The sequence below is a fragment of the Pezoporus occidentalis genome, unplaced genomic scaffold (genome assembly GCF_034315485.1).
Source record: "Pezoporus occidentalis ecotype Australia unplaced genomic scaffold, CSIRO_AGI_Poc_V1 ctg160, whole genome shotgun sequence".
NCBI lineage: Eukaryota > Metazoa > Chordata > Aves > Psittaciformes > Psittacidae > Pezoporus > Pezoporus occidentalis.
Window position 1 is genome coordinate 2,140,086 of NW_026913426.1, and position 21,192 is coordinate 2,161,277.

General features: G+C 37.7%; 1 protein-coding gene and 1 long non-coding RNA gene across 14 annotated transcripts in view; one reads left to right on the top strand and one right to left on the bottom strand.

The window, feature by feature from the left end:
• Positions 1 to 21,192, bottom strand: part of ANKFN1 (ankyrin repeat and fibronectin type III domain containing 1) — a 128,161-nt gene that overhangs the window by 99,836 nt on the left and 7,133 nt on the right. The window contains exon 1 of one of the 13 annotated variants that reach the window (XR_009963605.1): positions 10,519 to 10,652. The exons of the other annotated variants lie outside the window; for them this stretch is intronic. The gene's annotated coding sequence lies outside the window, so the exon portion shown is untranslated. Of the gene's footprint in view, positions 1 to 10,518; positions 10,653 to 21,192 lie in introns of those variants that run through there. 13 annotated transcript variants of the gene reach the window in all.
• LOC134160497 (uncharacterized) lies at positions 13,163 to 14,643 on the top strand. Its single transcript, XR_009963566.1, has 3 exons — positions 13,163 to 13,213; positions 14,124 to 14,213; positions 14,542 to 14,643. It is a non-coding gene; the product is annotated as an uncharacterized LOC134160497 (long non-coding RNA).

Here is a 21,192-nt window from a genome sequence, read left to right on the forward strand (position 1 = left end):
CTGGTAACAAGTCTTCTCTATTTTGTTATTTCCTTTTTTCCTTCTATCTTTATGTTTCCAGTTTTCAATGAAAAGAATTGCTTTTTCTTTTGCTGGACAATTTTATTCTTGCAGTGTTAACTTTGTCTGGCGCAGAAGCAGGCACAGGCAAACAAAATCTCTTTTGCTCCTATTCCCTGGAGGTGATGAATCCAGATAAACCTGTTCAGCATGCACAGGCAAACACTGTAATGTCTGTGGGGAAGACACATTTGTGGTACAAGGTGTTTCCTGCCAGTCTACAAGGATCCCTGAAGACTGATGTTACTGGGTGCTCAAAGCTGCAGAGAAGCATCTCACTTTGCAAAAATATACCACTAATCCCATTGCCGAAAGTCAGAGCAGGAAATGACCAACATATTTCTCCTTGTTCTAAGGGCCTGTGAGCTTTAGTTGTTGAGGTTCCCATTAATGATTTTGGATTGTTTGACCATTACATTTCAAAATCAGAAGCAAAATAAAATTTCAAAAGGAAATGTAACACTGCTTATGAAATATCAGATTGCAAGAGTTAAAATAAAGACGTACTCAGGTGCCTGGCTTATATGAGCCATTTGTTGTCTTTGTATTTCTGGTTACAATGAATGCATTTAACCAAGGCAGGAAAGATCTGTGGTGCCTTTAGGTCCCACTCCTGCATTAATGCTTTGCTGAGGGACAAATGCTTTGGTGCACTAAGACAGAATTAGATAAAAACTCCCAAATTTCCCATATACAGGGGTTGATTTCATTTTCATAATAGCCCACAAATTATTTTTACCACTTCTTCCTCATCAGGTCTGACCAAATATGCCACATAAAAGCTCTATCAAGCAGACTAGGAGAAACTAGGCAAAAAATCATATCTCATTTTTAAACCTCCTGTACAGATCAGTCAGATGCAAACTGGGGTGGTCTGTCTGCCACCAGTGACTGTCTTACAGGACATGAAAACAAACCCACAAAGTTGCTGACAGTCCATACAAGTTTGGTCATGGCTTCTCCAAGGATGCATAGCTGTCCTCGTTTGAACTTGGAGATCTCAGTATCCCCTTTTATGGACTGTGTTTCCTTTATATTCAACCAAATGGAAACTTTTTTTTTTTCCAGCCCTGCAGCCTGGATTGCAAGCTGGGGTTTGCTCTGCTTCTGTCTCTTCAGTTATTTCCTTTTCATTTTCCTTTGCATTTGTCTACCCAGGATATTAATGCAAATTACACTGGGACATAAATTTACAGAATACCAATTACTTTGAAGTAGTTCCTGTGTTAATCCACTCACCATACCCCAAATCCTTACAAAGTGGAATAAACAGTCTTGTACTTACTGAGTGGTCAAAGCGACCACACAGAGTTGCTGCATATGCTAGTACACATAATCTGATGCCTCAGGTTCCTTTGCAGCAATTTTTCTATTAGTTATTAACTATTCTAGTTGACATTTCAAAAGTATATTGGGACAGGTATATTATGTGTCTGCGGTGCCTGGTTTTGCATGTTAATAATCCAGCTCTTCCTGTACAAATCTCAGAGTCCAACCTTTAAATCAAACAATGAAGTGGCTCCCAACAAGGACAGGCTCCAAAGGCCACTGTTTTAAAGTACTCTTTGTTCAGAAGAACAAGCTCTTATTTTATTAAATGTCTGCTGGACTCTCAACACTCAGAGTTCTCTCATACATAGAGAACATTGTCACACATGTGGTGGAAGGAATTATTAGTTGCTACAGTAAGACACTGTAAGTAAGAACTTTCAAAAGCTATCCATTCCTGTTTGAGATTTAACCAAAGAACAGGAAACCATTAATGATGGATTTCACCTGTAGGCTCATGTATAAACCATTCATGTTTCATTATGCAAAGGAAACAATTTATCTGATTTACTCTACCCTTCTAACCCTGAGTCTATTTTACTTATTGTCTGCAAGCATTTCTCTAGTCACACCAGACAAGTGCAGCATCAGATCTTTGCACAAACCCGAGGTGTCTCTCTCTCCAGCCTCCCACACTTATCAACCATGGTGCACATTTTGTGTTGTAGCACTCAACTATTGACAACTGACAATACAAATTTAGTAACACTAAAAACTTTTTCCTGCTGAAAACTGAGAACTATGAACAGAAACCAGAACTTCCAGAAAGGAGAAAAATTCTGGATCTTAGGAAAGTTGCTCTTACCCTTGCAATACGGAAGTATGAATCACAGAGTCATAGAATCAGCTAGGTTGGGAAAGACTTTGAAGATCATCAAGGAAATAAGAGAGAATGTGCTGACAGCAAAGATCTGTGGAAATCCCTCATGTTACAGATTTGGAATGGGGAATTAGAGAATAATTAATTATTCCTGAAACAATTCAGTACTACATGAAACATGGCATACGTTTTTGTTATGGTTGTTACATACTGGTATTACATTTCAGTTCTGGGAAGGAATACAGGTTAATAACTCCCATTGAAAAGAATATTGTTGGCAAGCCTAAGGACTCCAACCAGTTATTGTGTACCCAGTACAGCAGCCAGCATGACACATTTCTACCATAATCTGCAGCTGGTCAGCTCTAAACCATCTAATTAAAGCAATTATTCTTGACTTTAATTGCTTACTTTTATTACTGTGGTATCAAGAGGCTCCTGTTGAAATTGGGGTTGTATTCTCTACAAACACTTAGCAAGAGAGAATACTTCCCCTTTCAAGCTTTCAGTATAAGTAAGTAAGACACAGAGGGAACAGCAAGGTGAGAAGATGATAGTTATGTGTAGGCTTAGCTACGTGGTAGTGGAGATCTGATTAGCATCTGGCCAAGGTTAGTCCCATTCCGGTGTATGACTGGGTTTTATATACAATTTCAATCTGTTCTTTAAGATAAAAAATAAAGAACGGTAAAATGAAGTATGAGCTGTTACTTCAGTTACAGCACTGGGAACTTGAAATTTCAGGATTTTGATCCTAAAGACCTTGTGGTTTTTAGCAGGAGAGAAAAAGATCTTATCACATTCATAAATGCAGTATCTATTTAAATTAGTTGATTAATTCTTCAGACATCCTTTGGAAGTTAAACTCAAATCTTATTGAAATCAGGTAAAGACTCCCATTAAGTTCAGAGGCTTTTGGTTTATGTTCCCTTTCTGTCCCAACAAAACCCCTTTATAATATTAATTTGAAATCCCCAGGTAAATGTAAAAACACTATTTAAGGAATATAGTGGCCTAACGAACATGGAAGAAACAATCTAGCCACTTGTTGTGAAGTCTCTCACTGCTGAAACCTGGTCCTGTAAGGCAAACTTTGTGAGCAGGATGAAAGTCCCAATAAAGTTGGCTGTGCACTTTGAAAGAACTATGGTACATTACGTATTTTATGGCTAACATGAATAAATCAATCAGTGTCCTGAAAGCAGTAGTCTTTCCTAAGTCATTGATTTAAAGCAAGAAAGCCCAATCGGCACACTTATGTGTATAAATAGCTGATTTTGATGAGGCAAGACCTATGAGTAGCTGTTTGCAAGAGTAAGGTCTGAGACATGCAATTTACAGAGAGTTTGCTGGGTTTACACCTAAATACACTTTATGTCAACAACTTAAATCTGACTTCTAAAACATCACCTTTTTCAACAGCAATATTAAGATCAGCAAAAGTTTTCAAAGGAAAAAAATCACACCCAGCAATGACTAACTTACTCTCCAAGTACTGTTTCTCAGTATCACACTGAAGTGATACATTACTATAACCTTCTTCTCTCTACAGACTGCTGCAGGGGGGTTAGTTTTTAAATCAACAAAAATAACAGAAGTAACAAAATAGCAGAGGCAAAGAACTAATTAATATCTATAAATAATGTTTAGCTGCAAGATATGAAGGTGCATAAAGCTACATACATTTATCTCTGAGCCACCTCTACCTGCAGAGGTTCACTACTCTGCAACCAAGTAGCCGTGTAGACTAGGAGGAAACGGGCCGAGACATCTATATTTTTCCCATTACCATCCTCCTATAGCATCTCTTCCCTCTCAGTCCTAATTCCTTGTTTCTTGAATGATGAATCTAAATATAATCCTATCTGGCGCTATAATCAGACTGTGAGGACAGACAATGCTAAGTGTAAATAATACCCCTTTCACAGCTTTACTGTTTGCATACCATGGGTTTAGAGAAATAGCCATATAAACGCAACAGCAGGTATCATCTGGAGAAATGGTTTTGCCCTTCTGCTTTGTTCCCTTGAATAGAAAATAGCAAAAAATTACTATTGTTCAATAGGGACAATAGCGAGGTAGGATGGGAGCTGTCTGGAGCACTGGATATCACCAAACTGCAGACAAGCAGTGACAAAAGGAAAGAAATTTCAACTTCTCAAACCCATCTTTCTCTCCACCCTCTTTTTCTCTTACATTGCTCAGAATCTGGTATTCTCTCCAAAACTTCATCTTTGTGTCCTTTTATGAAGTTTTACAAATGCTCAAAACTTCAGGCCTGTAGCATGACATGATATAATAATACACACTGCACCATAAGGCAACAAATGTTACAACTCTCAGCCTCTTATTATTATTGAAATGAAATTGGGTAATTTTTTTATGTACTGCTGCAAGGAACAATTCTTTAGCTAATATAAACTGTAGTAGCTCAACTGAATTTGGTAATGTTGAAACATGTCAGAGCAGAGTCTCTATCCTTTACCCCTGTGAACACTTGGGCTGTGCGCTTTCTGTCCTAAACACTCAAAATAGATGCAGATAATGAGGCACAAAATGTACTTTACATAAGAATATCCTGGAAAGCAGTGAAGGTAGGGCTGTTAATCCTAAATTGACCACAATGGCCGAGTTCAGACAGCGTCTGTCTAAGCTTTGTAACTTTGTATTAGAAACTGGAAGACCCATTTTAAACAGACAACACAGACATTCACTGCTCAATGATGTCAGAGGTTCTTTGTACACAGCACTGCAGCAAAACACAATCAATCAATCAGGTTATGCAGAAGGAATGACACAATGGAAGACACTTCTAAAATAATCAACATTAACTAATTAGATGTGAGGTATTTTATAATGTATCAGCCCATTTGGTTTTCAAAAGCACCTAAAAACCATCATCTGGTTTAAACCCCAAGTCAAACAAAGTAAAATGCTATGTTGATTATTTTTAAAGAATAACTTTCTGGCTATATATTAAATTACAATTGAATGATTACCTTCACTTGTGAGCCAAAAAGTATTGTCACACGGACAGAATCCAGTAAAAATGGCCAGTTCTTTTCCATATCCTTTTGCAATGATCATAGATCAAATTTTCCATATGTAAAATGCCCAGTGATAAATACACTTTTCAAGACGTACAAATGGCTAAATGGCAATTCTAACTCGACGTTAACTTCTGAACAGATTTGGTACACTTCATTCTAATGATTTTTGAAATACATTCGTAATTTTAAATATTATTACAGAAACTTCCCAACCACTGTAATCATACATTCAGTGAAATATTTCAACCTTTTTTCCTTTTCAGAAGTGCACTGACTGCATACATCAGTTTCCACAATGGGTTATTTTAGTCATTCAGATGTTGGACCTGAAACTCCTATGTATTTTAAGTGACATTCTGACTGATCTTTAACTTTGGCCACAAAAAAAACATTGTGTTCCAGTCTGAATATCTTACTCTCCTTTTCCAAAATAATTTGTTGCTTCCCTGGTGATGCATGATAGCTATTGTATAATCTTGTACTGCCCCCAAAAGAGACTATAGAACCCAGCCTATACAAGCAGAGATTTATGAAGTGGCAAATATTTGCTTGAGACAATTGTTGACCTCAAAGGAACATCTTCAGGAGACCAGGCATGCTGAGCGTTGCCATATGATTCACACAAGGATTAGCTCTGAACAAAAGCTGCAGCAACTTTGTATTTAGAAGAAACTTGGATTCAGGTACATCTTCTCAGCTTGACTCCATGTGAAATCTAAATCCGAAGATCATTAATTTCAGCATTGTCAGGATGCAAAAGGAAAAGGAGACATTAGCCTTAAAGATTTTAGAAAGGGTGTTTTAGGATCCCTCTGCAGATTTCTATCTTTCTCAGCTCACCGACTGCCTTAAGGCAAAAAACTAACCCTGAACTCAGAGCTGTTGTATATGCATTTCTGGTATGTTTCTGAGGAAGGCAAGTTTAGGCATCAACTTTAAGTTCATACTGAACTTTCAGACTTTCCTACAAAATACATTCCAAACTCTCAAAATTTACTTCTACAGAAAAACCTAATCTGAATCACACAGGAGATGATCCTTATACAGGCTTGAAGATGACACAAGGGCAGGCTACAGGTTCAGCAAAGGACTATTTTCAGGTCTTATTTTTACCTTTTTTAGTTCAAAGAGAAATATTTCAAGAGAGAGAGAAACGACATAATAAACCACGGTTATTGTATATTTTGAAGAACATGTCATTTAGTGTTTCTTACAACTGTTCCAGGCAATAGACTAGAGTCTGAAGGATAATCCCATGAATACATTTATTATAATTCAAAATAGCTTCTCTATGGTAGACTCCACATGCACATTTATGTGCTTTTTCATAATGGTGCTGAAAGAGTAGAGAGAGATTCATAGAATCACAGAATGGTTTGACTTAAAAAAGAACCTTAATGCTCATCCAGTTCTAACCCCCTGCCACAGGTAGGGACGCCTTCCATTAGACCAGGGAAAAGAAAGAAAAGATTTGGTTTCTATCCACTGAGTAGAAAAATAAGAGGAAGGAAGTATGGAAATGCAACATCTATAAACAAAACCAGAAGTAAAATCAGTTTGTTATATGGGGAGAAAACAGCTTACAAATCCCATGACTAAAGAGTTAATAGAAGCAAGTGATTAAAAATAAGGAAATAGGGAAGTAATACCAGTTCTCCGTAAGGCTGCCTCTTAAAACTGCTGATTACATTCAAGTAGACAGAAGAAACAATGATCTACATCTTCTCGTATGTATGATATCTGTGTATTTGAAATAACCTTTGAAACAAGGCTTGTTTATCCGAACTCCTTGCTGAACTCTTTCAGATGTCCTACCTACTCTTCTACTTTAGATGCATGTGCACTGCTCATTGCCATTAAGTTTTTAAGTACATCGCATTGTTATTTTTACGTCTTAATTTGTGGGGAATACTTCTATTCAGTGAAATAAATCTTTGGGCTGTAACACTTCCTAGTTGTTTATTCAGTACAGTTCATACCACATCAAGTATGCCTACACATCAAGTTAACGTAATGTGATCATAGCAGATTTTGTCATAAATGAGCTAGCAAGGACAGCACTAGCAATGAAGATGTGAAGGCACTAGGTTTAGTGCATCTTGGAAACTAGAGTGCTTTCGTGGCTCTTGGGTGAGTTTGTCTTCTCATCAACCTGGAACAAGCTAAACCCATTGCTGCAGTGCTCCTACAGCAGCTGTTACCTATGTCAATAGGAGCACACGTGCTACAGTAAAATGTATTTGGCTCAGTGATACAACGTGACTAAGTGCAATGTCAGAGCAATGAAAGGTTTGGGGCACTTTGTCTACTTTCAGGGTCTCCATCTATATAAGCAAAGGGCTGGGCCATTAGTCCCATGGACTAATTGGCATCTGACCTACATGAATCTCTAGCTACATTACAAAGTTTGCAATGTAGACATACCCAGAGTCAGGATTTAAATGACACAAGGATAAAGACTCTATCCACTTTGCTGAACAGCAGTTTCAGACTGTATAAGGTCATTAATCCTGGCTTCTTAAGTCCTTTAGGCTCTCTGAAAATGCCAGACCAGTTCCAGGACTGGAAACTGCTGCATAAGAGCCATTCACAGTTCCCAGATTTTCTGGCTTTTCCCACAAAAGATGTTGAAAAGTCTTTAAAAAAGAAGATGCCCTTCATGCAATAGTAATGTATTAGCACTGGATCAGATGAGTGATAACAGGTTGCTAGGGGCAGTATCACACCAGACTATCACACCAGTCCTCCTTTCAGGGCTACAAGAGAAAAAGCCATGAACCATGCATAAACTAATATATGGTTTGCTTTGTAGCCAGAGGTATCTTGGAGGAGTTTTACCTGCTGATCTTCTAATGAATAAACCAGACTGAAAAAAGAATTACTCCCATTACAAGCCTTGCCTTTGACTTGGTATTGAAAAATCATATAGTACATAAAAATGGTAAGATCCAGAAATTTGACCTGGATGAGATTATCCTTCTTGCTAAAAGCACGAAACTTCTCCAGCTTTTTGGCTGCCAGCCACATAAATAAGCTTCTCATAATTCTTCCTAAAAGTCAATCGTCATTCATTTCTTTAACCTTTAAGACTAACATCCACCTTTTCTTCCGTTTCAGCTTAGTCTGTTTGTGTGGCCTATACGTAAAGCAGAAAGAGATTGAAATAGGTATTGGTATCAGCCTAATCCACTCCTTCTACATTAGATCTTTGCTTCCTGTTCTTTGTTTCTGAAGATGATTAGAATTCTTGTTCTTTACTCAATTTATGGATTAAGCAATCTCTCAGTGTTACTTCCTTGTCTCCAGATTTCAGAGGAGGCTTCATTTCCTTTTGCAGTATGCTTCAAGTGCTTCATGAATAGCACAGTGTAACTACTGCTAATAACAACTCAAACTTATTAAATCTGAAGTAACTCAAAGTGGCTCTCAGTGATTTACTCATACCAAGTCTCTACCAGCAGGCCTGGTAAAAGGACTGATGATTTTGTTCATCTGAAAGAAAATAAACTCTGCCCAAAAAGAGAGGGTCAATGTCGAACAAAGGAAACCTCGGAGCTAGACACCAAATGGGGAAAGGGGAGTAATAAAGAAGATCAATCTGCAGTTACTTAAAACCTTTGCTGAGCCCCTTCTATGCACAGGATTTCTTCAAATATTACAAACTACAACAAACTGAGCTGTAATTAGGAATTCAGACACTACCTACTAAATATAAAATATTTTAATCCTGTACCTTAGCTACTATCACTGGCTCATGCAGTAGTATTGTTTGAAATAGGGCATAAAAGGAGGGAAATATAACCACAGAGAGAAAAGGGGTACAATTAATTTCAATTACATTACAGTATTGCATTCGTCTTTGTTCAGGCAGAGAACATTATTCAGAAAGGTGCAAACAGGGCAATTTTTCTCATTTTGAATGGGAGCCAAGAGACAAATTGTCAATTACTACCAAAAGGGAGTATTCTGACTGAACGGGTGATCATGTAGGGAAAGCTCAGTGGTACTGGGTGCTGTACAAGCACATAGCAAGTGACATGCAGAAGGTTAGTGCTGCACAAAGAATAGGAAGAGTAATGACAGTACCTTAGTGATATGACTGTGGACAGCCACTGCATGACACTTCTGCAGCTGCTCTGTGCATGCAGTTACCAATGCCTGTTTTTCCTGCAGTAATCACATTTGAAATAAGAGCAACTAAGTTGCCTGTAATGGTAAATGCATTTCACTGCGACATTATGAGACGTGCCTCTAAATGTGGAATAAAAGGAAGCCTGCATACAAATGATCAGTATGCAGCACTCTTTGTCACGATATGAACTTGAGTGCCTGAATTTTAATTCAAATATGATGAAAAATTGTGACCCAAGGAACTTTGTACATTAAATTAGGAATAACTTAGGGACAAATTCATCCCTTATGCAAGTCCTCCACAAAATAACTGACTTTAAATTGGATTAATCCCCATGTCTCTTTTTAGGTAAATGACTACAAACTTATGGAGTTTATGCATTAAGCTTTTCCAGCTGAGACTGGCAAGAGCTCTGGTAATACACAATACTTTAGGGACAGCAGAGCAAGTGTTTATTTCAAGACATACAAAGATTAAATTTCATTATTCTGTAGTATGCTGGGTTTCACTGAAACACAGCTGCTACTTTACCAATGCTACAGCTATTTTGAGGGAAATAAACTGCTCTATTTCTGTTATTTATACATCAGCATACACAATTTTTTATGCATATACATACGTTTGTACAGATACTACATGCACACATCTCTTCCATACCATAAAGAAAACCAACTAGATCTACCAAAAAGTTAATTGAGTTAAATCTTCAATAAAAGAGCAATACTTTATCTCAGATTCTGCACACCTTATCATTAACTTCAAAAACAAATATAATTTTGACAAGCAATATGGTATATTTCTTCAGTATTTTACAGTCCTTTCAAGATCCTTATGGCATATCATCTCCATTTAGTGGATGAGGAAGGAAAGCAGAGAGGTGAGATGTTCAGGGATATAGAGGAAGTCAGTAACATACTAAGGACTAAAACACAGTTGTGCTAATGTTTCCAAACCCTGAAATTCTAAATGCAGACAAACAATCCTAGCAATAACCAAGGTAATCATCACATTAGTACCCCTGTTTCAAATATACATGCCTACTGGGAAGTGCTGGACACTTCTGGTTGCCAGCCAGTAAACTTTCCCCCTCCTCAGCGTGAACTCTGATCCTGTGCCAGTTCACTTACCCATGCTTATCATTTTGCTGTCTGATGAGTGCAGAACAATTGCCTTTGGAGCACTGGTTAGCCAGAGCCGGAAGAACCGTTTGCCTCCAGCCCAGCTGTCGGAGTCTCCATGCAAGATGCTGTGCAAAATGTTGAGTTAAAAGAAAACACGAGTAGGGGGAAAAGAGAGCTCTCTGAGAACCTCCACATGGTTCCTGTTGCTAAGGGAACCACTCCCTTTGTCTGCATAGGTTAGGAATGGCTGCTTCGTTTGGAGTCTGTCTCTTAAGTACCGCAAACAGCACAACAATTTCAGGATGAAATAAAGCCAACCCTCCAGAATATCTTATACCAAAGAAACACTGAACTGCCTCAGAATTCTTACATTAAATCCAGCTATTAATAGTTGATTTGGATGACTCCAAGGAGACTGTAGAACTCATCTGTGCCATCTGATGGGACAACAGACCACTGCATCAGTTTAATTTAGTTACTGTAATCAGCTTTTGGGATAAAGGTAGCTGATTACAGAAATCTTGATCTATTTTAATCAAGAAACCAGATCCAATTTACTACATCAAGTGGAGAGAGACTAATAGCAAGAAATATAAGTTTTCAATAGGTACTCATGTCTGACTCTGGAAGAGAGATGCCTTTACTTCCTGTAAAAACCCAAGCCTGACTTTTTAGCTCTGTGCTCTGTGGCTGCTCTCCCCTGCTGCCTCTTGTGCCCCAGGCCCAGCACTGCACTGGCCATGTTCCTGAACCCACAAATATTGGAGAATTCTACATTCTGCAGAGGCCAGTTGGTCTCAGTCCAATTCAGCATATGGAGTTAGGAATCCCTGCTTGTTATCTTTGTCCATCCCTGGGTTTAATGAATGTACCTGGATGTGTATTTTGGATATGGGTGGTTTCACTGAATGTCTGAGGTCCTACAACAGGAAGAACTTATAGAAATTGTCATGGAGGTCAGTATGTTGGGAACAGAAACACCTTGAGTCTACCCTCTTCATGCAAACTTTTTGTTTGCATTTTTGTTTTTCCATTTGTTTGCATTAAGAACATCAGCCTCATTATGCACAACATGCATTACACAACACAATCATATCCCACTGTCTCTTTCAGGTGACACCAAAAATGCCATCCCAAAATACGAGTGTATTTTTTCCTATGGAATTATCTGTTCCAATACCTTAAGATTATGGGGTAGAAATGGTCAAAGGCTTCGATCCAGATCCAAATTTTCAAGCATAGACTTACCTGAGTCCCTTAACAAATCAAGAGAACAATCAGAAAAATACGGTACATTATGTCAGGATGAACAGGCAAAAGTTCAGGATCTCAGATGATGCACTTCTGTATGGAAATCAGATTTTTCTCATTCCACCAGAGAGCAGCTGTGAGTGCCTGCAACAGTGGAGAGAGGTCAGACCTAGTTCAGGCTTACAGCAAGTAAAGAGCAGAGCTTCACTTCAAGCAAGGAAGTTGCTGTGGAAGGTCAGTGCCAGTGTTCCTCTATTTTCCAGAGGGCTGAGTTGGTATTTTTTCCCCTTGGTCAGACTTTTGCTCTTAGAGAACACTACGTCAGATAACAGTATGTCTTTGCTTACACACCACAGTCCAGCACTGATTCTTTGACATAAAGACCTGAAGAATTCAGCTGTCACTTCATTGCACATGTTGAATTGTATTTGCAGCATGATACGCCTTGCACCCCCCCTCCCTTCTTCCTCTCACCCCAATGAGTCAAATAAAGCAGTCAAGATTGCTTTGTAGAGAGGCCCTTCTGCTCTCCTTTACAGAAAGATTAGGAGATTCAAGAGGGCAACAGGGAGTTCAATTTAGGGACATTAGAAAGCAGCTGGTAACATGCACGTTTCTGTTGCATTATTTTTAGCAAGGAACAATTAATAGCAAACCAATTTAAAAGTTTGTGATTTTATTTCTTAATTTCTTTTCACAGGATTGATTTGAATTGCTCAATCCTGCTGTTTGTGTTTGTATACACGCCATCCTATTTCCTCCTCCTCATGGATAGACTGATGATGTCAAGGTAAATGCAAGTGAAGTATCATGCCATTCTGTGCAGCCACAGTGAGGAAGACAACAGCTTTTAGGACAATTCTGAAATTGGCAGATTTTTTTCTGTCAATAAATTCTTACTTTCTTCTGCTGCTTGCAATCCACAGAGCCTTCTTCAGCACTATCACAACGAAAGGGCAAACCCATGTACATTCAAAGTTAGCTCCCAGCATAATAAAAACTTCAACACCCTAAATTAATGCTTAGTGGCTCTAACTGCATTTTATGTAAGCCTGCTGCAAGTATTTATGTACATAATGCTATCATTAATACCGAAGTATTTTGCTGATCATTCCCATTTTATCACTTGAGAATGTGAAGACATTGAGAGCAATTTCAGATCACATTACAGTTTTGTGAAAGAGCCAGGGGCAGCATCAATGCAGCCTCCTGCTCTACCACACGTTGTGCCCCACAAAAAAAAAAAGAACATATAATGTTTTTCCCCTTATCTTGAATAACAAAGATGTTCTTTCTATTGTAAAACAGAAATTTTAGTTATCTTCTACAGGGCATTTGATATTTTCCTATTATTCCAAAAGCAACATATTTTTGACAGGCTGGCTGTGAGGCTCAGGCCTCACAACACCAATTTACACAGAAGTGGAGTTCTGGTCAGGAGCCTTTCTTGGTAAGTAAGAAATAGTAAGAACTTTATCTAGTACTATAAACCCCAGCTTCTCAAAAGCTCCATTGAAAAATTAACTGCTTCAAGTACTGATCTCCTAAAGAGTTTGACTTTGTTATGCTAATCCAAGGTATTAAGAATAATCAGAAAAGGAATTCATTATTGGCTACTTGAATCAACTGCTTTTTGTCTCCAATGTGAACACATCCCCCCAGTCAGAAATTACCTAACACAGTGTGATTGAACTTTATTTATTTACTTACATATAATAAGCGACTGAGCAGCTTGCAGTGCATGAAGTGAAGCTATGGAAAAGTACATTACAGAGCTCCTGCTTCAGGGACCTCTCAGTCAGGATTTCAGTATATGTGCCTATTTTCTGTTTATTATTCAGCCAAAAACATTGAAACTCTCTATCCCCTCAGTCCACAGACTAAAACTTAGTGACCAAGAAAAGACTGTCTGCCCTATATGTCTCAAGAGGACTTTTTAAAACAAGTATTTACAAAACTCTAAAAATATCATCTTCTTTTGTTAAGGGTAAGTGTGTAAACACCTTACCTGTTACAAATATAGACCTTATGGAATGGAAAAGAGAAGCAGATGGAGCTCTTGATAGCCTCAATGACAATAGTGCAACATACATCTGCACAGGAACCAGTATTTTCCTCATAAGGAAAATTCTTCATCTTCCCCACTTTTTTTTTCAGTTGCAACTTGGAATTAAAATTCCTACATGAGAAATTTTCCATAGGAGGGTCATATTTAAAAGACCCTCTATGTAAAAAACCCTCTACTTTGAATGAACTGACATGGATTTAAATGACCTGTGAGAGTATGTGTATGGTCGTATGTGCATGTATAAGGTTTCTTGTCCACTTTCGTGAGCCCAGACTCCCATCCTTTGTGGCAGTCTGCCAAACAGGCCAAGAACGTGAAGAAACTTGACTTTCTGGCACCATTCCACGTGAGATGCCGGGGAGCTGAGAGCTGGGAAAAGCGGGTGAGCTGGCAGGAAACCAAACACATTTCCATCAAAAATTTCATTGGAATAGACATTTTCATGCAACGTGTTAGGTTTTGGTGAACCAGCATTAGCTGAGAGAAAAATGTTCCACTGGAAAGTTTCCAACTTGTCCTAGTGCTAAGATCTTGACACTTGGACCTCCTATTTTTCATTCAACTGAAAAATGGATTTCTATTTCCCAGTGGTCATGCACAGAGGTAGAATATAGTTTGTTGTACTACCGATTGTCTGAAGTTATTTGTCTTGTTACTGAGAAAGAAGCTTTATTTTGGCTGTTCTCTCGAGCCTGAATGTTTTTTTGCAGCCCTCCCACCCCTCAGTTCCTTTCATCTGTGTGGATCACAACACAGAGTGTCAGTAGAAGAAGGGCTCAGTGGTGAGAGAGCTAGTTTGTACTCAGAGGCAGATTATAATATACATCTTGGAACAAGAACCTTGTATGAATTCAGTAGGGGAAACAGTACATCTCCACCTTGCAGTATTACTAAAATTAATATATAGGGATTATAATAATGGACCCTAACAGTTCTGGAAATATATAAAATAACTTCAACTGCTTCAACTGCAGAAATCTCTTAAAAATAAAGTATCCTGAGCAAAGATGTCACGAAGTTGTGGCAGAAATCAGAGGTAGAGAAAGCTTCAGCACTGGGTGAACAGTCAGCCATGTATTAGCTGCACATACAACACACCCACACACACTTCAGGTATTTGATTTCAGAGATTTTTAAGGTGAAACTGTATATGAAAGCTTAATTTAGCCCACGTGTTCCAGCACTCCTTTTAATTATTGTATTTACTTAGTTAAATCTGCTCATTCCCTCTCCCCTTTATTATTCCCCAAATCAGAAGCTGAAAGCCCTACTGTGTCCATATGGTCTTCTGCAGGGTTTTCTTCCCTAGATTTTCTCCTTTGTCTGAAATATAATTCCAGCTAACAAAAGTTACTGTCTCCTCTACAAGCCTTGCTTCAGATATTCATGGATCATTATGGACACCAACCAATTATTCCAGCATGGCCTTTCTGCAAATCTGTTTATTTTTCCATTTTCTCAAGGTAGCAAGTTGAACATGAGTGAGCTTCTGTACATGAATTAATAATAGAAGAAAAGACAAAACACTAAGCTCTGCTCTCAGGTACATACAGATTTTTTTCAGTTCAATCTCATGTTTCTGTGGGAATACTTCATTGACCCTACTTCAAACACTCAAACTGCATTCAGCAGGCAGGAGTTGTGTATCATTACTAAAATATTAGATCATGTAAAAAACCCCACTCATGTACTGAACAGGGTTCTTAAAACAAGGGAGGGCCAGACAAGAGGTGCGATGCTTGCTTCAGTACAGGGGCTTTGAGAGTCAGGATGGTGCAGGTATTGCAGAAACTGGAAAGTAACACCTGGATATCACTTCAACTAGTGAAAAGGATGGTTAATGTAGTGCTTACTACTGCCTAATAATAGGGAAAAAAGCATATATGTAGCTATCAAAATTCCAGGGATGTTCCTGGATATTTCTCAAGTCCGGCTAACAGCCTACACAGAAAAGAGCTGCTATTTGAGCAGTTCTATTCTGCTGCCTCTAATTGGTCTTCAGAAACTTTTGTATAATTAATTTTCTGCTTCTATTATACTTGAGAAATATCTGTTTGCTCCATCTGCATTTAGGATAGTTTTATTTTGCTGCAGAAACAGTTCTAGTTACTCAATGAAGTAAAACTGAGAGGGGGGTTAGGAAACCAATCACAGATAGCAATGGATGGCGGCAAGAAAATCATTCTTTCCAAGTTCATTCTTAAGAACTAACAGCAGAAACAACTATATGAGCCCTTGGCTAAACCACCAGTTTTCTGTTAATTCATGTTTTGTCTTATTTTTCTTTCTGCAAGTAGTCTTGCATCAAAATGTTTATGGAGGAAATAAATAGCTTTTGCACTGAGGTTGGACAGAATCCTGGTCTATAACTAGGACACTAATTTCTATGAAAGTAGCTGATTATAACCATACTACTTCAGGAATTTTGCAATCTGTCTTTGCAATAGCACTTCATAAGGAGGTAAAACCATGTAATGTTTTAAAAAACATTAAAGTTTTTGTAAGTAAGTGCTTGGCAGGTACTTTTAGAATGAAATTCTGTCATTTTTCTGTTCAGACCAAATTATTCTACTGGTGCATATATACATTAAGGTTTCTTAAAACCTAAATAGTATTTTAGAACTTAACATCTAATTAAACTTAACACATAAGATTCAATAAAGGTTCATCTTAATCAAGCTGCACATGTGAATTTTCTGAGTTTATTTGAAAACTTGAACCAAATTCAGCTTTGTCACTGGTGGGATACTGCAAATTTGGACAGTTTCTGCATGCGTAGGTTTTGTACCTGCCTCTCAGAACACTTATTTATATTATGCCCCATTCAGGAAGTGATCTCACTGGAAAATCTGAGCAAACAGTAGGACAGAAGTTCCAGACTCAAAAAGCTAAAGAATGTTCTTTTCTCCCCCTTCGTCTTCTTTTAAATGAATTTAGTGCTTGTGAAAAAAATTACATTGACAACCCTGAAGACCAAGGGTTACTGTGTGTGCACAAGGACACAGCCATTCCCAGAGCCTTGGCTTCACTCTGATGTACTTTCAATCTGTGTTGCTAGTTTAACTTATCATCTTGAGAATTAATAGGACTTCACTCAAAGGTAGTGAAGAAATAAAGCACAGATTTCTTAAGCCTGAGGCTAAACGTCTATATACCCATATAGACAGTTTATTAATGCAGTAAGTAATCACCTAAGCTTTTAAGTTCTCAGAAACTGAACAACCTGTTCTCAACTGAGTAATTCTTACTACTTGTATGGTAGACATATTCATCAGTCACTAGTGCTCTCAACTTGGAGCAAGGGCATCAACTTTGAACTAAAGCCGGCATTAAACATATCCCTATAGAATTGCTGTCTTGCTTTTCTCTACTAATACTGAAATAAGTACTACTGAAATAACAAAATATCAGTCAATCTTTCACTCTTTACAGTAGACAAAACCCCAACACTAGACATATTACAGAAAGTCTAAAGGAGGCCTAAGGCAGAGTTAATTCAACTTCACGTCTCCATTTTACTTTCCAGAAATTTTTTATCCTATTTGGAAGAGTAACTCGCCTCACTTTCAAAAGTGTGAAACTTCTCTATCTCCATTTCAAGTAGGGGTCCATATTTCTGGACTGTGTAGCTCCTTTCCTCAGGTACAGTTGGCAAAATTGGCTCCACTAAGGAAGATACTTTCCTGTCCACTGCTGATCTCTAGGAATCTTGGTATACTCATATTAATCATGGAAGTCTTCTAAATCTTAATTATACTCATTATTTTCTATTTTAAATTCTTAATTCTGCTCCTTCCATCTATACATTTAAGCAGTATTCATACCAATCCCTTGCAAGAGAAACAGAATAATTGTTTGCAATTTTTTAAAGAGCAAGTTTGGCCATAAGAGACACTGGCAGAACTGAAGAAGGAAAAGCATTAAAGGAGAACAAAGGAATGAAAACAACCAAAGGAATGGAACACCCAAAGAGGGCAGGACCAATTAATTTCCAATTAATTTCTTACCACAACAAAATAGAATGTATTCCATGCCTGCTGAAAGTAATGGGAATCTATCAAAGAAAGTCTTTGCACAGGATTAGGAAAGCACAAATCAGACCTGTGGATACGTGTTACTCATTATCCCAAAATGTACTTAAATGACTTCAGCAACTGTTCGCTGCCTCCACTTGACAATGATGTGCATCTTACACTTCCCCTAACAAGAGATGACTTTGGATTTGTTCTCTCTGCTGTTAATTTCTGCTCTTTATAAAATACAGATATAGAAAGTTATGCCACCCACTTGCAGCAAATTTAAATTTCTAAACAACAGCAAAGTTCAGTGATAGCATCATTAGTGAGACTGCTGGAGTGTACTTAATTATTACAAAGAGCAAGTCTCTCATGTTATATTTAAGTTTAAATATAGATACAGACACACACAGACATTCAGACTAAATTTACTGTACTGTACCTGATTTCTCTTCGCTATACCTATTTTCTGTGCTATTACTGAGAGCATTTCAAACGCACATATCTGTTGCGACACCTCTGGATATCATCATTATTATGTTCCTTCATGCCCTTCAGTGAGACTGGCTCACTTCCATCTCTTCTATTGTTACGAAGAAGTAAACAGTAGCTACAAAGCTGTCAATACATTGGATTTCTTTTTCTCCTGCATGTGATTAATCCCTTGATCTATATGCCCGCAACAGCTTGTTCTATCATCCAGGTCACACTCATATTTTACAGGAACTCTTTGTTAATTTATACCTGGTGCTTGTGTTCTTTTTACTTTGATTAAGCCAGACGAACAAAATAAAACAACTATATTTAATCCAATAGTTATGACAAATTCCTCAAAAGTAGCAGTTTCAGAGAAGCAGGCTGTGGGTGTCACTTAGCACACACAGATAACACTCCTTTCTGAGTCTCATAAAGGCCAAAAGAACTTCTAAAATTGAACTTCACCCACTCGAATCAAAATGCCACTCAACTGCTGATTGAAATATCCTTCATTCAAATCAGAGTGAGTGCCTTTAATGGCTACCCAAATGGCTGTCAAATTAAATAAGAAACAAAATGCAAATAAATTAGCATTCCTAGCTACTGATACACTATAAATATTTATGAGGAAAAAAAGATGCTGTAATTTCAAATGATACCACAGGCCTATTTTGTACAAACAGTTAAAACAGTTATACATGCAATACTGTACTTTGCAATTTTTTTTCCATTTCACATCACCATAATCACCTAATAAATATTTAAATGGACCCATTTGCTGTAACTATAAAAGAACCGTGTAAACTTGTTGTCATCTAGACACATAAGCCGCAGTGGAGTCAATGAATTTCAACAGTCACTTAATATTGCAAGCCACAAGCTACCTTAAACCTGCCAGCAACTGTCTGCCAGGAAGCTACTGTAGCACCACGGCTACCTCCTCCAGCCCAGGACACGAGATTCATTATGAATGCTTGCATTGCTACTCTAATTAGGCCTGGGAGAGGTTTAACAACCATGCTACAGTCTTGCTGCTGACAAATATAAAAATAAAGCCTTGTTCAAATTAGCAATGTGAAGTGAGAAGGCCTAGAAGCAGCAACTGTCTGACCAGTAGTGAAACAGTTCTAATCTATAGTGAGGTTATTTTGCTTCATAAACTGCTAGTATGTTACCTGCAGGAGGTCTCCCTGTAAAATGAATTATAGTAAGCTATATGTGATAATTAACCGTGCATTAGCAAATATCTTGAAACAGGGGGGCTCTGTTTTCTCTGTATTTTGACTAATAAAAGCATGAATTTGTTCAACAAATGATCATTTAGGTTGTGGAATGCTAAGCATATTGGAAGAACACAGTAAGCAATAGAATATTGTAGGTGGACTAACAGTTTCCTTACAAAAACAGGCTGTTTAATAGGCTGGCTCCATACTACGTTATTCACAGTACTAAAAACCACAGTGTTGGGAAGACAAATACAATATACATTTAAAATAATATAAACCTTGTACTCCTATTTACTTTAAAAATGCCATGGATGTGACAATAAAAAAAAAATCCATAAGCAAACGTTTATTTCAGAAAGACAAAATCCCAAATGACTCTTTCCAGTATGTAAACAGATAGTGAGGCAATTGGTATGGTCATCTTCTCGACAGGGGAAAAAATGCAGCTGGGTTTAAAATAGTCCACATCATATGAATGTGAAGCAAGGCAAAAAAGAGAAAGATTATATTCATTTATTATGCATACCGCTTATCACAATAAAAATAAAGTGGTGTCATAATTTATTTTAGCTTCATTTACATCTTATGAAAACATCTTTAACTGTGACACTTTATGGAACTGTGGCTGTAGCAGCCATATGCTTGGCTCTGAATCAGGGGTCAGAGCCACTTCAGCGTATACAGGTTGACAATCTGTACCTCTTTATTAATACTACATGTACTGGAGCTCAAGCTTCCAAACACCACAAGCTGCAACTCATTTAACTACAAGTAATCTATCAGCTCTAACCAGACTCCATGGAGTAATGACTAATTCTAGGATTTGGTGTTATCATGAGAAGATACGCGGCCCCGGTGTAACAGGATGAACCACAAGCAAAAGAGAAATTAATGAACAGTGATGATGCAGTTTATAAATATCAGCATTCAGAAGTCTCTCAAAAGCTTTAAAACATCAGAAGTGTTCTATAACTAAACTTAAGATAAAGCTAAGATCAGAATACATGTCCCAGTGTATCCCTCCATTTCCTTCACACCCCACAGCTCTCATCTGCCATGTAACGAACAGCACATCTGAAGTCCTAGATCTTTCCCTTCAGCATGCTGGCTCTATTTCACTTGAGGTAGAGGGTGTCTGCACAATACCTCCTGATTGCTGAGGCAGGGAGTTATCAGAAAGATGCCAGAATTATGAACATGTAGCAGACATTCACTCTCAGAGTAAGACAGTATATTCAGAAAGTTGGTACCTGGGGAAAACTGAAAGGGTGTGATACATAGTCAAGACCAAGAATGCTCTCATCAGCATTTCTTTCTCACAGTCTTCCTTTTGAACGCCCATTTGATTCAGCCAAAGGATACTGATTTAGTATTTACTCTCCAATATCTACAGAAATAATATTTTTTTGGCAGCTAGTAGATGCATATATATATTTCATGTACATGAAATGTTTTCTTATAGTTAAATTATTGTTGCCATCAAATTACAAAAGATGGCTCCACAAGACATTATTTAAAAAGCATATAGAAAATAGGCATAATTCCTACAGAAAATAATATATAACATTAAAAAGTTACCACAATGAATGACAAGCACATATCTTGAAGGGTTGTTTTTTGTTTTGTTTTTTTTTTTTCCACA